Source organism: Vicia villosa, linkage group LG4, assembly GCF_029867415.1.
Source record: "Vicia villosa cultivar HV-30 ecotype Madison, WI linkage group LG4, Vvil1.0, whole genome shotgun sequence".
NCBI lineage: Eukaryota > Viridiplantae > Streptophyta > Magnoliopsida > Fabales > Fabaceae > Vicia > Vicia villosa.
In genome coordinates this window covers 152,291,649-152,307,421 of record NC_081183.1, presented here as the reverse complement: position 1 = coordinate 152,307,421, position 15,773 = coordinate 152,291,649, and positions in this window count along the sequence as shown.

Genomic DNA, 15,773 nt, shown 5'->3' with positions numbered 1-15,773 from the left:
CATTGTAGTTGGAGCATTATTTTTTTGTATAATTGGGAGATTTTTAGTACATATGAGCCAAAGTTCAATTTTCTGACCACATGTTTAAGAAACTTGAGTTGCTTACACTTAAATGACATCAGTTTCATGTGTTAAGTTTACAAGTATGTATGTGGTGACAAGTTTTCTGAATATTTTTCTTTATTATAAAGGTTCATGTTGATACTAAGACTAGTGATCTAATGAAAGAAACAATTCAGAAAAAGGTCCATACAATAGGTGTTTTTTGAAAAAAAAATCCTCCCCATATGATCTAAAACAGTCCCATATAGTTTCGAAGCCCATCCAAAATTCATTATGTTGTTTAATATTTTTTTACTATATTGCTCATGGATTTTCCTAGTCTAGGTTAGTTTTGTTATACATAGTCTGTCTCAAATCTCAATATAAGGAGAGGGTTGTGTTAGATAGTCGACAGTCAACGTGAAATTTTATCGTATTTTTATGACATGAATCAACTACGAAATAATGTGAATGCTAGGTTGTTGCCCGGAAGCAACACACTGTATGACTTGAGTATAAAGTCAAAAGAGCAAGGGTTGTTGCATCGCCGCCTGGATGTGTAACACCCCCATTTTATTCGCTATTATTTTAGTAATTATATTGTTTGGCATTTTTAATAATTCTTTATTTATTTAGTTATTATGTGATATAATAATTATTTAAGTATTTAATTATGAGTGTGTGTTTGTGTTATTTGGCTTAATTGAGTAATTAGAGAGATATAACTAAATGGGCCTAAGTGATAGAAACATAATGGATGGATTGGTGGGTTAAGCCCAATTGACATAAGTGAGATAGTAAGAGAAGGTTAGGGTTTTAGAGGTTACTATTTTTATTTGGGGGAAAAGATAGGAAGAAGAGAAAAGAGGCAAAAGGGAAAAGAACAATGGTGGAAGAGAAAAGTTAGAAGAAACCTCATTTTCGCAGCAAGTTTCAGCATTGAGTCACCTTAGCAAAACGGATGAATCTCTCAATCCAACCGTTGGATCGTCGCGTGGTTTTGACACAACGTTCCTGACTCATAGAGGTAAGTTCTGACCGGAGCGATTTTGATTTTGAGGATTTTAAGTTCGTCTGATAAGCTGATTTCCGAACTAATTTTTATGTGTGTCTCTAAATTATGTTTGAAGGATTTATTTTGGAGAAAAGCTTAGAGCAATGGTGAAAGAGTCCATATTTGCCAAGGTAAGGGTGAGGTTCTTTCATGCTAAAGGGTTGTATGATAGTATGTTATGGTGGATTTGATTCTATACTTTGATATCCATGTTCTTCTATGTTGCAATTTTGGGTATTTGATGATTTGTTGGAATATGATGGTATAAATGTGATAAGTTGTGTGCAATTGACAATCTATGTGTATTAGAATGTTGTGTTTGTTGTGGGTAAACCATTGATAGTGAAATAATGAGTTTTGGTTGTAGAACTGGAAAATGATGGAATAGAAATATAATAGTTGAATTGAAATTAATATAGTTTGATTATTAATTGGATAATTAAATTATTAGTTGAATTAATTCCAATAAGCCTATGTGATTGGAATATACTTGGACTTGGACCAATTATTCGGTTTATCGGTAAATTACAGTATTTTGAGAAATTGAGCGTAATTGTGTTTTGGTTGAATATTCAAGTTGAGAATAATATATTGTTATGCCAATGATGTTGTTTTGATGATTCACATTATTTCTACTTGATTTAGTTGATGATTAAAATTCGATTTGATTTACTTGACATATTGGCATATTGAGATTATTTTGAGAAATTGACCGTAATTGTGTTTTGGTTGAATATTCAAGTTGAGAATAATATATTGTTATGCCAATGATGTTGTTTTGATAATTAACATTATTTCCACTTGATTTAGTTGATGATTAAAAGTCGATTTGATTTACTTGACATATTGGCATATTGAGATTATTTTGAGAATTGACCACAAATTGTGATTTCGGTTTGGATGTCTTTGTTGCGAGTAATGTTGTGATTGCCAATATGATTATTATTGTGCATTGTTATGTGATTAACCTTATGGTATGAATCCTAGCTAATTGTCGTTAGTTTAGTAGATTATGATGATAATTGTGATGACTGTGTTAATATGTGAAATTGAGTAATTGTGCCGATGTGCCGAAACATGATGATAATTGTAATGATCTTGATGATATGCGAATTGTATATTTGTGACGATTTTGTGAATACGTGATGTTGTATATATTTGTGAGGATGATTTTGTGACTAAGTGAAGATGAAATATTATAGTGACGTGAATTACCTCGAATAAATGGTAATGTGATTGTGATATAGGCTTATGCCTCGTGACGATATGTGATTTTGATGAGTATGTTGTGTTGTCTTGGTTGTCGAGTTACATTCCATATGCATACTCTGTGACGGCCTGAAAATTATGGCAAACATGACGGCCTGAAAACTATGGCAAACATGACGGGCCAAATGGCAATTGGTGACGGGGGCTGAAGCTCCGATTGGTACCACATGCATATGCATAGTTTGAGTCGCATTCGAGTTTGTATACCGAGTTGCATTCGATTCATTGTTATGATGTGTGGATGCATAGTTTGTGAAGTTGAATTCATTTGATATTGATTATTGATGTGTTGTAGATATGATGTACGTGAATGAAACATATATGACGAGACTGTGAATATATATGTATTAATGATATATGTGTATAAGTTGGAATATATGATCCATGTTGTTGTCGTGATGCAAATTGCTTATATTGAGAAGTGGTGAATTGTGTATGATATCATCTTGCTATATCTATTATCATACTTTCCTTTGTACTGTTTGATATCTCACCCCTTCTGCTGATGTTTCCCCTACCATGGGAAATGGGCAGGTACTCAAGTATAGCTGTGGAAGTTTGTAGCTTCATCGTGTCCGGTTGGTGTGTCGCTCTGATACGTAGCACTCGGGGGTTGTCTATATTGTTGTTTCTATGTTGTTCATGTTTTAGTTGTTGAGTTCCAAATTGGATAATGAGAAGTACTATGATATTTGAAGTTGTTTCCGATTAAATAAGATGATTTGTTTATAATGTCGAATGTTATGATTCCGCTGCATATTAAAATGAAGTTGGTTTGTCTAAGAGCTGTTATAAGTTGTTTTGTCCTTCTCTGAGATTAAAGTGTTATGTATCTGTTGTTGAAGCGGTAAAGCGGCAAGCAAAAAAAAGATTTGGAAATATTTATCCGGGAATTATCGTGTCCACAGAGATTGGTTGAGAAAAATTGCCGTTCGACTATCTCGCGTTCTAAGTTTCATGATTGGGTGCGGAAAGGTAAATGCGGGAAAAGTAAATAAAAGCAGATAAACAATCTCAATAGTCTAAGAGAAATAGTTATGGAATTGTATTTCATTCTACCCGTCGAATACTTAAATCTTAAGATCTATCGCTCGACACTCACAATACGCATCAACATCACCGGGCATCACTCGAGATGCCACATCGGTGTCCATGTCTGTAACACCGACGAAAGCTCAACCGTACTATTCACATCAGCGATTTCTCCACCGATACAAATAACACGGAGGCATTAAACTCGATACCCACTACGATTGTTAGTCCTAAATCCATGTCTGCAACCCAGAAACTAACAGTTATCATTCCTAATCAAGATCTATGGTGTCCATGTCTGCAACAACACAAATCCACAGCATTTAAGCAAAAAGATCAAGAACAACAACAATGATGATTTGTAAAGCGAATATATAAACGATCCCAAGATCCACAAATATACATACAATAAGAGTAGAAACATACATACAACACCCACCATTGGAATGAAACAAAGGGAAGAGAGAAGATGAACCTGAAAGATCTCACCGGTACAATGAAATCGAGACAGATCCATGATCAATCCACATGACGTCGCACCCAATGGTGTTTCCTAAACCTCTAAACTATCAAAAATGGATCAGAGCTCAACTTGTCAAGAAGAGATGATAAAAAACCCTAAAAATGTGATTTTACAACATATATACCAAAACTGAAGTCGCAGACCGCGCTAAGCGCGCCCAGCGCGCTAAGCGGGCTGCCCTTTATTTTTGCTAAACCGCCAGAGCGCGCTTAGCGCGAAAAACTCGCGCTAAGCGCCCAACTTTCTGCCAGTCTTGGTCTTCAAAATCTCCAGACCGCGCTAAGCGCCACAAGAGCGCGCTAAGCGGGCTCAACAGAACAACAACTTTTATTTCATTAAAAACGCGTTCGCCACCGTGTCTTCGACACTTTATTCCTCGAAGCTCCGAACATGCATAAATACCTACAAAAAGACATCAAAACTCTCAAACGGTATATATTTACACGAAAACGTAACAAAACACAAACGATACAAATATACACAAAAACGGGGAATTATTCAAACGGTATTAACAAAAAGTATCGATAAGTGCCACTATTTACAAACACAAAATAACTACATTTTGGCACTTAACAACTCTCCCCAACTTGAATTTGTTTGTCCTCAAACAAGGCCAAACACTCAAATCGCAAAAGTTAAAATCAAAGAATCAAGAATCAACAAGATTAGGAAAAATGAAACAATTGTACGGTTCAAACAAAAACGTACCAATAAAGTAAATACTTACCACAATCCTACAACGACAACATGAAAAAGAAACGAATCCTAAGTACAAAAATCATACAAAACATTCTAAAACAAAACAAGCTCAATCACGAATCACGCCTAGCAAAAATTCATCGGTAGATGAAAAATACCGAAAGGAGAGGACTTTGACACACACCCGACAATCTTGCAAACAATAGACAAAATTATGCGTTCATCCAAAAATAGTATCAAAAATGCAACGGCACGAATCACAAGGGCTTTAAAGGTTGTAATGTGGCTCGGTTAACAAACAAGTGATATAGCTAATCGAAACAAAAACTTGCCTAAACCTAAGGGACTAATTACTTCCACAAAGTTTCAAACAAAGGAATTTCAATTAAACTTCTTCTTCCTCACATGTTTCACACCAAACACAATACTTATTAACACAAATCTTATTCCAAACTCTTTTTGTTCTTTTCTTTTTCCAATTTTTTTTCTTTTTTCTTTCTTTTTCACATTTCTTTCTTTTTCACATTTCTTTTTTTTTTCTTTTCTTTTTCTTTTCACAACCTCACACCAACCACAATATAAGTAAGCAAACATCCTCTCCCCAACTTGAATACAACTATCATCATAATAAGAATACTCCCTACTTTCTAAGACAAGGTAAAAATTCAAACTATAAATCATAGTTGAGGGTTCAAGAAAACAAAGAATCAACATCCATACACAAATGAAAACCAAACGCTCATAGACAAGAATTAAGCAAAAACAATATGGATATTGACAAAAAGGCTCAAAGGGGGTTACTAATGGTCACACACTCACAAGGTGAATTGATATTTGGCTATGGTAGTTGCGCGCTCAAAATCAAACAAGTGCCTTGATCACTTTTGTGCATTCACAAAATCAATACAAACGACAGATTAAACATAATGATATCCAGTTAAAACAAGAAATGTCGGTCACTCGCATATGTACACAATGGAAAGCCACCTCACATTTATGGTAAAAAGGGGAAACTAATGTGATTCAAGTCATGAGCAAGTTATGCAAAAAGAATGAATAATATGAAAATTGTACAAATGAAAAGTCTCCTAAACATGTTATGCTATAGAAAGCGATAAATGAGTACCTTGCTGTGTACAAATTCGAACAATCATTACCGCACAATTGGCATGTTGAATCAATCAAAATTAAAGAATTACCAAATGCGACTTCAAGTAATCGAGCCAAAATTTGAGTCTAAACAACAACAAAAGAATTAAAATTATAACTATAAAATACATACTATAAAGCCTTGGTGTAAGTGGGAAAAAGGGCGAGTCAAATGAATCATTAAAAAGAATTCATTAGCCAAAAGCTACAGACCGCGCTAAGCGCGGTCTAGCATGCTAAGCGCGGTCTAGCACGCTAAGCGCGCTACACCAGAAAGACAAAAGCCAGTGCAACAAAACAGAAATTCCAGTGTGCCTCCACTTAACACATATACATCTCATTTACAGAAAAACAGAAAAATAAAACCGTTGGGGTGCCTCCCAACAAGCGCTCGTTTTACGTCGTTAGCTCGACGCCTTTTATTGTTTCGCGAATGGTAAGAAACTTCCTCGCGGTACGCCAATGCTTTCGCCTCAAACGCCACCTAAAGAAAACGTCCTGCCCAAACACTTAACAAACGAATCAAAAGCAAAAGTATATACAAGTATGTGTAAAAACACAAATTTACATAAAACGCAAAATTTACAAAATCCTTAATTGGCTAAACAAATTGAAAAGTGAAGATCTAGAATTTACGAACTATCCGAGTTCAATTTGTTTAGCCAACTTCACCTTGCAAAATAGCACAAGTAAAGAGGAACAAAATCAAACACAAACATGTACACATATGAAAACATAAACATGTATCAATATACAAAAATAAACAAGTATGAGAATATGTACAAAATATACGATATGAACATATTTACGAAACTTAAAATGCGAAACCATCGCAATGCGATTAATCTCAAAACCAATCCCCGGCAACGGCGCCATTTTGTTGAAGCGTAAAGCGGCAAGCAAAAAAAAGATTTGGAAATATTTATCCGGGAATTATCGTGTCCACAGAGATTGGTTGAGAAAAACTGCCGTTCGACTATCTCGCGTTCTAAGTTTCATGATTGGGTGCGGAAAGGTAAATGCGGGAAAAGTAAATAAAAGCAGATAAACAATCTCAATAGTCTAAGAGAAATAGTTATGGAATTGTATTTCGTTCTACCCGTCGAATACTTAAATCTGAAGATCTATCGCTCGACACTCACAATACGCATCAACATCACCGGGCATCACTCGAGATGCCACATCGGTGTCCATGTCTGCAACACCGACGAAAGCTCAACCGTACTATTCACATCAGCGATTTCTCCACCGACACAAATAACACGGAGGCATTAGACTCGATACCCACTACGATTGTTAGTCCTAAATCCATGTCTGCAACCCAGAAACTAACAGTTATCATTCCTAATCAAGATCTATGGTGTCCATGTCTGCAACAACACAAATCCAGAGCATTTAAGCAAAAAGGTCAAGAACAACAACAATGATGATTTGTAAAGCGAATATATAAACGATCCCAAGATCCACAAATATACATACAATAAGAGTAGAAACATACATACAACACCCACCATTGGAATGAAACAAAGGGAAGAGAGAAGATGAACCTGAAAGATCTCACCGGTACAATGAAATCGAGACAGATCCATGATCAATCCACATGACGTTGCACCCAATGGTGTTTCCTAAACCTCTAAACTATCAAAAATGGATCAGAGCTCAACTTGTCAAGAAGAGATGATAAAAAACCCTAAAAATGTGATTTTACAACATATATACCAAAACTGAAGTCGCAGACCGCGCTAAGCGCGCCCAGCGCGCTAAGCGGGCTGCCCTTTATTTTTGCTAAACCGCCAGAGCGCGCTTCGCCCCAAAAACTCGCGCTAAGCGCCCAACTTTCTGCCAGTCTTGGTCTTCAAAATCTCCAGACCGCGCTAAGCGCCACAAGAGCGCGCTAAGCGGGCTCAACAGAACAACAACTTTTATTTCATTAAAAACGCGTTCGCCACCGTGTCTTCGACACTTTATTCCTCGAAGCTCCGAACACGCATAAATACCTACAAAAAGACATCAAAACTATCAAACGGTATATATTTACACGAAAACGTAACAAAACACAAACGATACAAATATACACAAAAACGGGGAATTATTCAAACGGTATTAACAAAAAGTATCGATAAGTGCCACTATTTACAAACACAAAATAACTACATTTTGGCACTCGGGGGTTGTCTATATTGTTGTTTCTATGTTGTTCATGTTTTAGTTGTTGAGTTCCAAATTGGATAATGAGAAGTACTATGATATTGAAGTTGTTTCCGATTAAATAAGATGATTTGTTTATAATGTCGAATGTTATGATTCCGCTGCATATTAAAATGAAGTTGGTTTGTCTAAGAGCTGTTATAAGTTGTTTTGTCCTTCTCTGAGATTAAAGTGCTATGTATCTGTTTATGAGTTGTTATATGAAGTAAATGTGATATCCCAAATGCTTGTTGATAGTTTTTAAATACTTTGATTTCCCGCATGATATTTTCGGGTAGAATTTGGGGTGTTACATTAGTGGTATCAGAGCAGGTCGGTCCGTCCGGCCAAGTTGTCGAGTCAGTTGAGTTGTGTGACAGTTGAATGCTGTTAGTATTTTATTCCTTAGTATGCGACATGTGTGTGAAACACTGTTGGTACTTGTTCATTTTGTTGCAGGGTTAGTTTGAGCGAAGTAGGGGAGAAGCTGTGCTTCTCGGATATGTTTCAGTTGTAAGTTATTGGTGCAATATATTGCTTAAGGAGACAGAGCAAGCAATGTAGAAGTTTGTTGGTTTCCGAATTTGAAGGTAACATGGATTTAAGATTTTGGTTGTTTAACAAGTCGGAACGTCTTGGAATAAGGATAATTGTTATAAGGTGGAATTTAGGAAGTTTCCATATTCAACATTATTGGTGGACTGTGAAGTTATCAGTTTAAGTAACCGTTGCGTAGGATGTTGACGTAAGAATAATGATTAAGCGACAGATTGCGGTAGACCTTGTCAAGGGATTCTTGGCAAGAGATTGGAAAAGTTGTCGAGGTTGTTGGAACGTTCAAGTCGGAGTTAGAAATGCGAAGGGACGAGTATGATTCCAATAATAAAAAGTGTTGATAATGGTGAAAAGGAGTTCTGTTCTAATGTTATCACAAGGTGTGTGTTAGCATGTTTAGATGATTTTGGGAGTTATTGAAGTATGGTACTTTTGGTGACGTAAAGGATTCTATTGCAGTTAAGTAACGATGGTTTACGCTACCATTATGGTTGTCGGCTATCTATTGACAAATTGAGGAACTGATCACCCTTAATCTCTTGTTGATAGTAGACGGGATCGTATTGGATGTGATAGACTTATCTTGCCAGCTTGATAATATTGGAAGTGAATGAGTCTGTGCAAGATGGTGCGATGTTGTTTATGTTGTTGGCAACTTTGGATGTTCATGAGAAAAGAATGATTGATGAATTACCGATAGCTTGCGCATTTGCATAAGTGTTTCCTAAAGATGTAAGTGATTTACCGCCGAAAAGAGAAGTTCAATTTTTGATTGATTTAGTTCCTGGAACCAGTCCTGTGTCGATGGATCCATATCAGATTTCAGCTTCGGAGTTGAAAGAGTTGAAGATTCAACTTGAGGGTTTGCTTGATAAGAGGTTTATTCGTCTGAGTGTGTCGCCGTGGGGTGCACCTGTTCTGTTGGTTAAAGAAGAAGGAAGGTTCTGTGAGTTTGTGTTGAAGCAAAAAGGGCAAGTGGTAGCTTATGCTTCAAGGCAACTTAAGATTCATGAGAGGAATTATCTGACGCAAGATTTAGAGTCGGCCGTCGTTGTTTTTGTTTTGAAACTTTGAAGGCACTACTTGTTTGGATCGAGATTTGAGGTATATAGTGAACACAAGAGTTTGAAGTAGTTGTTTGATCAGAACGAGTTGATAATGAGGAAAAGAATATGGTTGTAATTATTGAAGGACTATGATTTTGGTTTGAATTACCATCCGGGAAAAGCGAACGTTGTAGCCAATGCATTGAGTAGGAAATAATTGCATATGTCTATGTTGATGATTCAAGAATTGGAATTGTTGGAATAATTTCGAGATTTGAGTTTGGTATGTGTAATACGGTGAACTGACTTTTTATCGATCGAAATGTGCGGTAAAGCAAGAGTCGCCACCGACTTTTATTTTATCCAAATATTAGGAAAGGCTAAAAGAAACAGAAAAAAACCTTTTAAAGAAATCTAAGTTCGGGGGGTAATTTATGCAAAGGGAAGGTGTAAGGCACCCTTTGCATCCATGGTTTTCCATGGGCTCTTAATTGCTTTGCTTGCTCGTTTTCAGAAAATGTAGATGAAAGAGGAAAAAATGGACTTTAGCTCGTAAATGAGCGTAGCCAGTTTTTGAAGAATTTTGAGAAAGAATATAGAAAATAGAGCATGGCAAGGCAATTAGGGGCAATTACCTTAAACTCAGATGATAGGTCTCTTTTTAGCCTTTCAGAATGAAAGGGTCAGTCCTTGCCATAAGAGGGCAGGAAGCCTTTCGTTTGGAGGTAGAAGGGTCATCGAAACATCCTTTGCCATAAGACTGTCCCATGCCATAGGAGGGCAGGTAGTCTAAGGTAAGGATCAGAATAAGCCTTATTCGTAGGCAGCCAGAAGATACCTCAGCCTTTTTCCGTAGGCAACTTCCGAGGGTCGAGGTCATATTGTGTATCGAAGGCAGCATCATTTAGGGTCGTATGACCTTTAGTATTCGAGGCAACATGGCTGAGGTATCTTCGAATTCGAGGGACGTGGCTTATTCTGCAAAAACACAAAGGCAACAGGCAACAAGGCAACAGGCAACAAGGCAACAGAGAGGGTTACCCAAAAAGTGTGCGTGTGTGCACCAATCACGTGATTATGTTCAGTTATGTTATCTTATAAAATTACGTGATGCTAATTCAATTGATAAGTTGCACTCCCTATAATTACTAACCACACAATAATATAACAATAATAATGGGGAAGGGAAATTGTAACCAGCGGAGGAGAGGGGAATTGAAACCAGCGGGATATAAAAATAAAAGGCAAAAGGTTTAACACAAGTAATAATTTGTAAATAGGGTTTAGGGTTACCAATACTCGTAGCTTTGGCAGTTGACAAACCCTGAAAATTGGAAAAGACAGAATAAACAGAGGGGTGAGTGCATTATCGGTTCGGAGGCAAACGTCACTAATCCTAAAAATAACGAATAAAGAAATTTAAAATAAACAAAGTAAATAAATACTTAGCTTCGAATTTGATCTGATATGGTTGGTTGGGCGCCTTTAGGGTTGACCCTGAAAGCGGCAAGGCAAAGGCAGAAAAATAGATGGAATGAATGTATGCATAGTTCAAAATATAAGGGCAAACCCTAAAATCAAAGAGAACAAAGTAAACTTTAAAATTTAAATGAATACTTAGCTTCGTATTTGACGCGGCGCGTAGTCGGAAGGTACTTGACAAGACAATCCTGAAAAGGCACAGAAGAAGAAGATTTTTCAGTGTAGGGATCGATCTCCGTAAACCCTGATTAGGGTACGAATTTAAATAAGAAAATAGGAAAACAATTTAATTAATTATTGGTCTTGCGACCTAATTAATTAAATCGAGGGAAGAAAAATAAATAATCGGAAAAAGCATTTTTATGATTTTTATGAGTGAACATAAAATACCTATGAATTATTGAAAATATTTAAATAAATTCTCTAATTAAATAAATAAATAAATAAATAGTATAAATAAAATAAAAAGAACTAGATTGAATAAATTAAAATAATAGTACTATTATAAAATAAAGGTTTTTTAGAAAACTAATATATATTAGTAAAAACAAAAAAAATATATATATAAATATATTAATAAAAAAAACAAGTTTATATAATAATAAGTAAAAAATAAAAAGAAAAACTTAGCTGAGGATTGTGTGGGGCAAGCTTGGGAAGGTCTATGGCATGTCTGCATCATCAGGGGCGTAGGATCCTCCTTGATGATGATCCGAAGGCCATTGTGTGAGGCTGCACCGTAGGTATGCACAAGCAGGAAGCACTGGATCTATGGAAAACATGATAACGCAATGCAAAAAAATAAAAAGAATACATACTCCCATGTGGATCGAACCGCATCCCTCTCGGTCACGCGCGAAACTACCTCTCTTGCCAATGGTGCTGTTTGTTTTAGTTGTTAGTTGCTGCAAACAAAATCGAATTAAACAAAAACAACGCCTTTTGAAAAATCTGAAAAGCCCGCGCCAGATCATCTTCTTCGCTGGGATTTTTTTGCAGCAAAGGCAACGTTTTGCCTACGGCTTTCTTGCGTTGCCATAGACCCTGTAAACTCAAAACCTAACAAAACCAATCATAAATCAAAACCAAAGCCATAGATTGACTAGAAATCATCCGATGAATCCAATGGTACCATCAATTTCATCTAATTTTACCTCTAACTTAATGATCCTAATTCGAAACTCAAATAACCTAACAATGGTGAATCGTTCTAATCGCAACGAAAATCGAATTAAACGCACAGAAACAATCTAAACATCAATCCGAAAACGAATGCATAAGCAAAATCCATTTATGATGCATGATGATACGTAATCGAAACTAAGAAAAATCATCCAAACCGTGAGCGTAGATGATGATGATTCCGGGTGCGGCGGGCCTCGATTCCGATTGGGATACGATCAACAATGTTCCTGCAATACGTTTGATCCTCCAAAAGCCTTTGAATTGGTCCCAAAGTCCAAGAACGAAATTGGCTTTTCCTTGAAATTTTATGAGTTCTTCACGTGTTCTACAGGGCTGCAATCCTTGTCCTTTGGCATTTGATGGAGTTGTATACTTATAGGGGAATGGTCTAGGTCAACAAAAGTAGAAGGAGATCAAATAAAATAATTGATTGGAATTTTGATTGAATTTTTTTTTATAAAACCTTTCCAATTTGATTCAATCTCAATCTTGTATCTATTCCCCACGTTTTTTGCCTTTGGAAATCAGATTTTATTGGCTTCTAAAATGGTTCCAAAGCATAATTTGTGATTTAATCCAAATATTTCATATTTTTATAATTTATTTAATATTTAAAATGAATAAAAAATTCAAATCAATACTAATAAAAATCATAAAAATAAAAATATAAAGCAATAGGATTAAGGCTTCCCTTGAGGTCATGGGCTTTCTTGAAGGTAAGATTTGCCTTCTTCTTTTTGTACCTAAACACTTTAGTAAGAGCAAACAAACAATATATTAAAAAAAGATTTTAAAAAAATGGCTTAATAGTTTTATACTAAAATTCAATTTAAATTAAGATTGAATTAAATATTAAACCCATAAACCACGATAATTAGTAAATAAAACTACAGCCATTAAATCATACACTAGAATAGAAATGCGTAAAATGAACGTATGTATGAATAAATGCACAGTTACGCAAATAATAGGCAAAGCCTAAACCCGTAGAAATAAAATCGGGAGGGCAAATTTTGGGGTATGACAGCTGCCCCTGTTCAATTATCTTAAACCTGAAGATGTAGAGTGGTTTGTATGCCAGTCGGTATCTGAAGGTGGAAGATGATTGAACACTAGAATACCAAGAAATTTGCCCTAGCTGAAGTAGGGACTTTTGTCGGAGATGGGCTTAAAGATGCCATCCAGGCCTTGAGAGAAAATTTATTGGAGATTGATCATGTCAGCACCGTTCGTAGTAACTGAATTAGATCTAACTCTTTTGAACTATTCATGGAGGATGCTCGAAACTAAGTATCAGAACTAAATCGTCGTCTTGATTATCTCTGAACTATTTTCAAAATAATTGTCACAATTAAATCTCTATCTTGATTATCTCTGAACTATCTTTGGAGGATACCCAAAATTAAGTGTCAAAATTAAATCTTCGTTTTGATTATCTCTGAACTATCTTTGGAGGATATCCAAAATTAAGTGTCAAAATTAAATCTTCGTTTTGATTATCTCTGAACTATCTTTGGAGGATATCCAAAATTAAGTGTCAAAATTAAATCTCTGTCTTGAATAAGCGTCAGAATTAAATCGTCGACTTGATTATCTCTGCACTATATCTAGAAGACAATGTTTATTTGATTGTAGAAATAAGCTGAAAAAAGAAACATTAGTTTTATGCAATGTCGTGATGCATGCATTGTAATGTTTATGAATGAAAGTGTTATGCATAGGCAATGAGGCGTATGTATGTTATGTATGAATTTACTATGACACATGATATATGAAAATGATTTATGCTATTTGGAGTATCTTGAGAAAATAAATCTCTGTATCATTGTGATTTTGACGTTCGATCTTGTCTTGAAGAAGTACAGCTGGGGATTTATGATTTATGCTTAGGGATGATCAGAAATTTGATGTACCCTGATTGGGGACAAAAAGTATTAGTACTCCATGTTGGAGAAGAGGAATGTGTCGGGGAACCGGCAATGTTGAAGAGGTAAACTCTGTTGAGGAGCTATGTCTTTTGTTGGACGAGTATGTTTGAAGATATCTTTTTGAGGATTACTCTGTGGGGATATGATCTCGTGAAGTCGAATCTGTGGGGTAGCATGGATGCCTTGAACATTGCCCCCCTAGTGATTGTAGCATTTGCCATTCTTGGACTCGTATTGGTTGGAAAACACCAATGAATGTTGATCGAAGCGTTGAACATGCCTTGTATACTTTGCCCCCAGCTAGTAGGAACTTGAAGAGATTCACCTTGCGAGGACTTTATGAGATGTGCACTATGGGAATCATGCCCCTCGTAATCATAGGCCCATGACAATGCCCCACGTTGGTTGGGAAGTAGATTCAGATTTACTTGGATACATGCCCCTGATTGTTTTTGAATCCTTGAGAGATTCTCGGAATCTTGACTTGATTGCCCCAGATTGATTGGGCAAAACGTGCCATGCCCCTTGTATACGTAGGAGACATTGCTTCTTGGAGTAATCTTGTCTGTCGGGATAACTTTCAGTCATTAGTTGTACCCTGTGCAAGTTCTTTCTGATGCTAACATTTGAAATTATGTAGCAGAATTTATTTAATAATGAATTCATGAGATGCAATGCATACGTTTGTCTTGAGTTTTTGAAAAAACATTAAAACAAGAGATGTAAAAGCGTGATATTTGTAAAAACGTGATGTTTGTAAAAATGAAATATCAACTCAGCATTTTTGTAAACCTTGAGGAGTCGGGATACCTTTTTGGTGACAGTATGCTTTCGAACTAACCATGCTTCAGTTAGGACTTTCAAGGGTTGTAACGTGGCTTGGTTCACGGTTTAAGAAACAAAGGATAATGGCTCAAAATTTGATTGTACCCACCCCTCTTCGTGATGATCTTCAGTCCTAAGCTCCGTTAATTCAACTTATGCATTTCCAAGAGACTTTTGGATTTGCAACTTTGATAATGACGATGGTTCACAAGCAAAGAGAACTTTGGAGATGGCAATCACTTCTTCCTTTTGGTAGTCACAACTTTGAGTTGTTCAAGAATTTATTGACTTCCTTCTTCTTTTTTTTTTGATATCCCTAACTTTTGCCTAAACTGTCTCTTTTGAGCTTACAGTCAGCGGGACGCCTTGATTTTTGCCTAAGTCTTTTTTTATTTTTGACTTAGCAGGCTTTTCTTTGTATATATGTTTCTTCCATTTTTTTTTGAAAGATAGTGACTGCCTTGTTTGATGATTGATGAACCATCATTGTCTTTTGATTGACATCTCCAACACTTCTTTGATGTGTGCGGATGAACGCTTGTGATTGAAACCTTTGTTGAAAGGTGTATTGAATGATTCTCTTAAAATAGAATGCACAACCAAATTTACTGAGAACTACCCTGCCCCAGGTTATGATCAAGGGTTTTTAATTAGTACCAGAAAGAAATTTCTACTTCTTAGGCTCAAAGGGGTTGACGAGGGATTAACATCCTTATATCTCCACTGTTTAGGAATTGAAACAATGCCTGTACATCGTCAACATAGTCCGTTCAAAAGCATACTGTATGAGGTTGCGG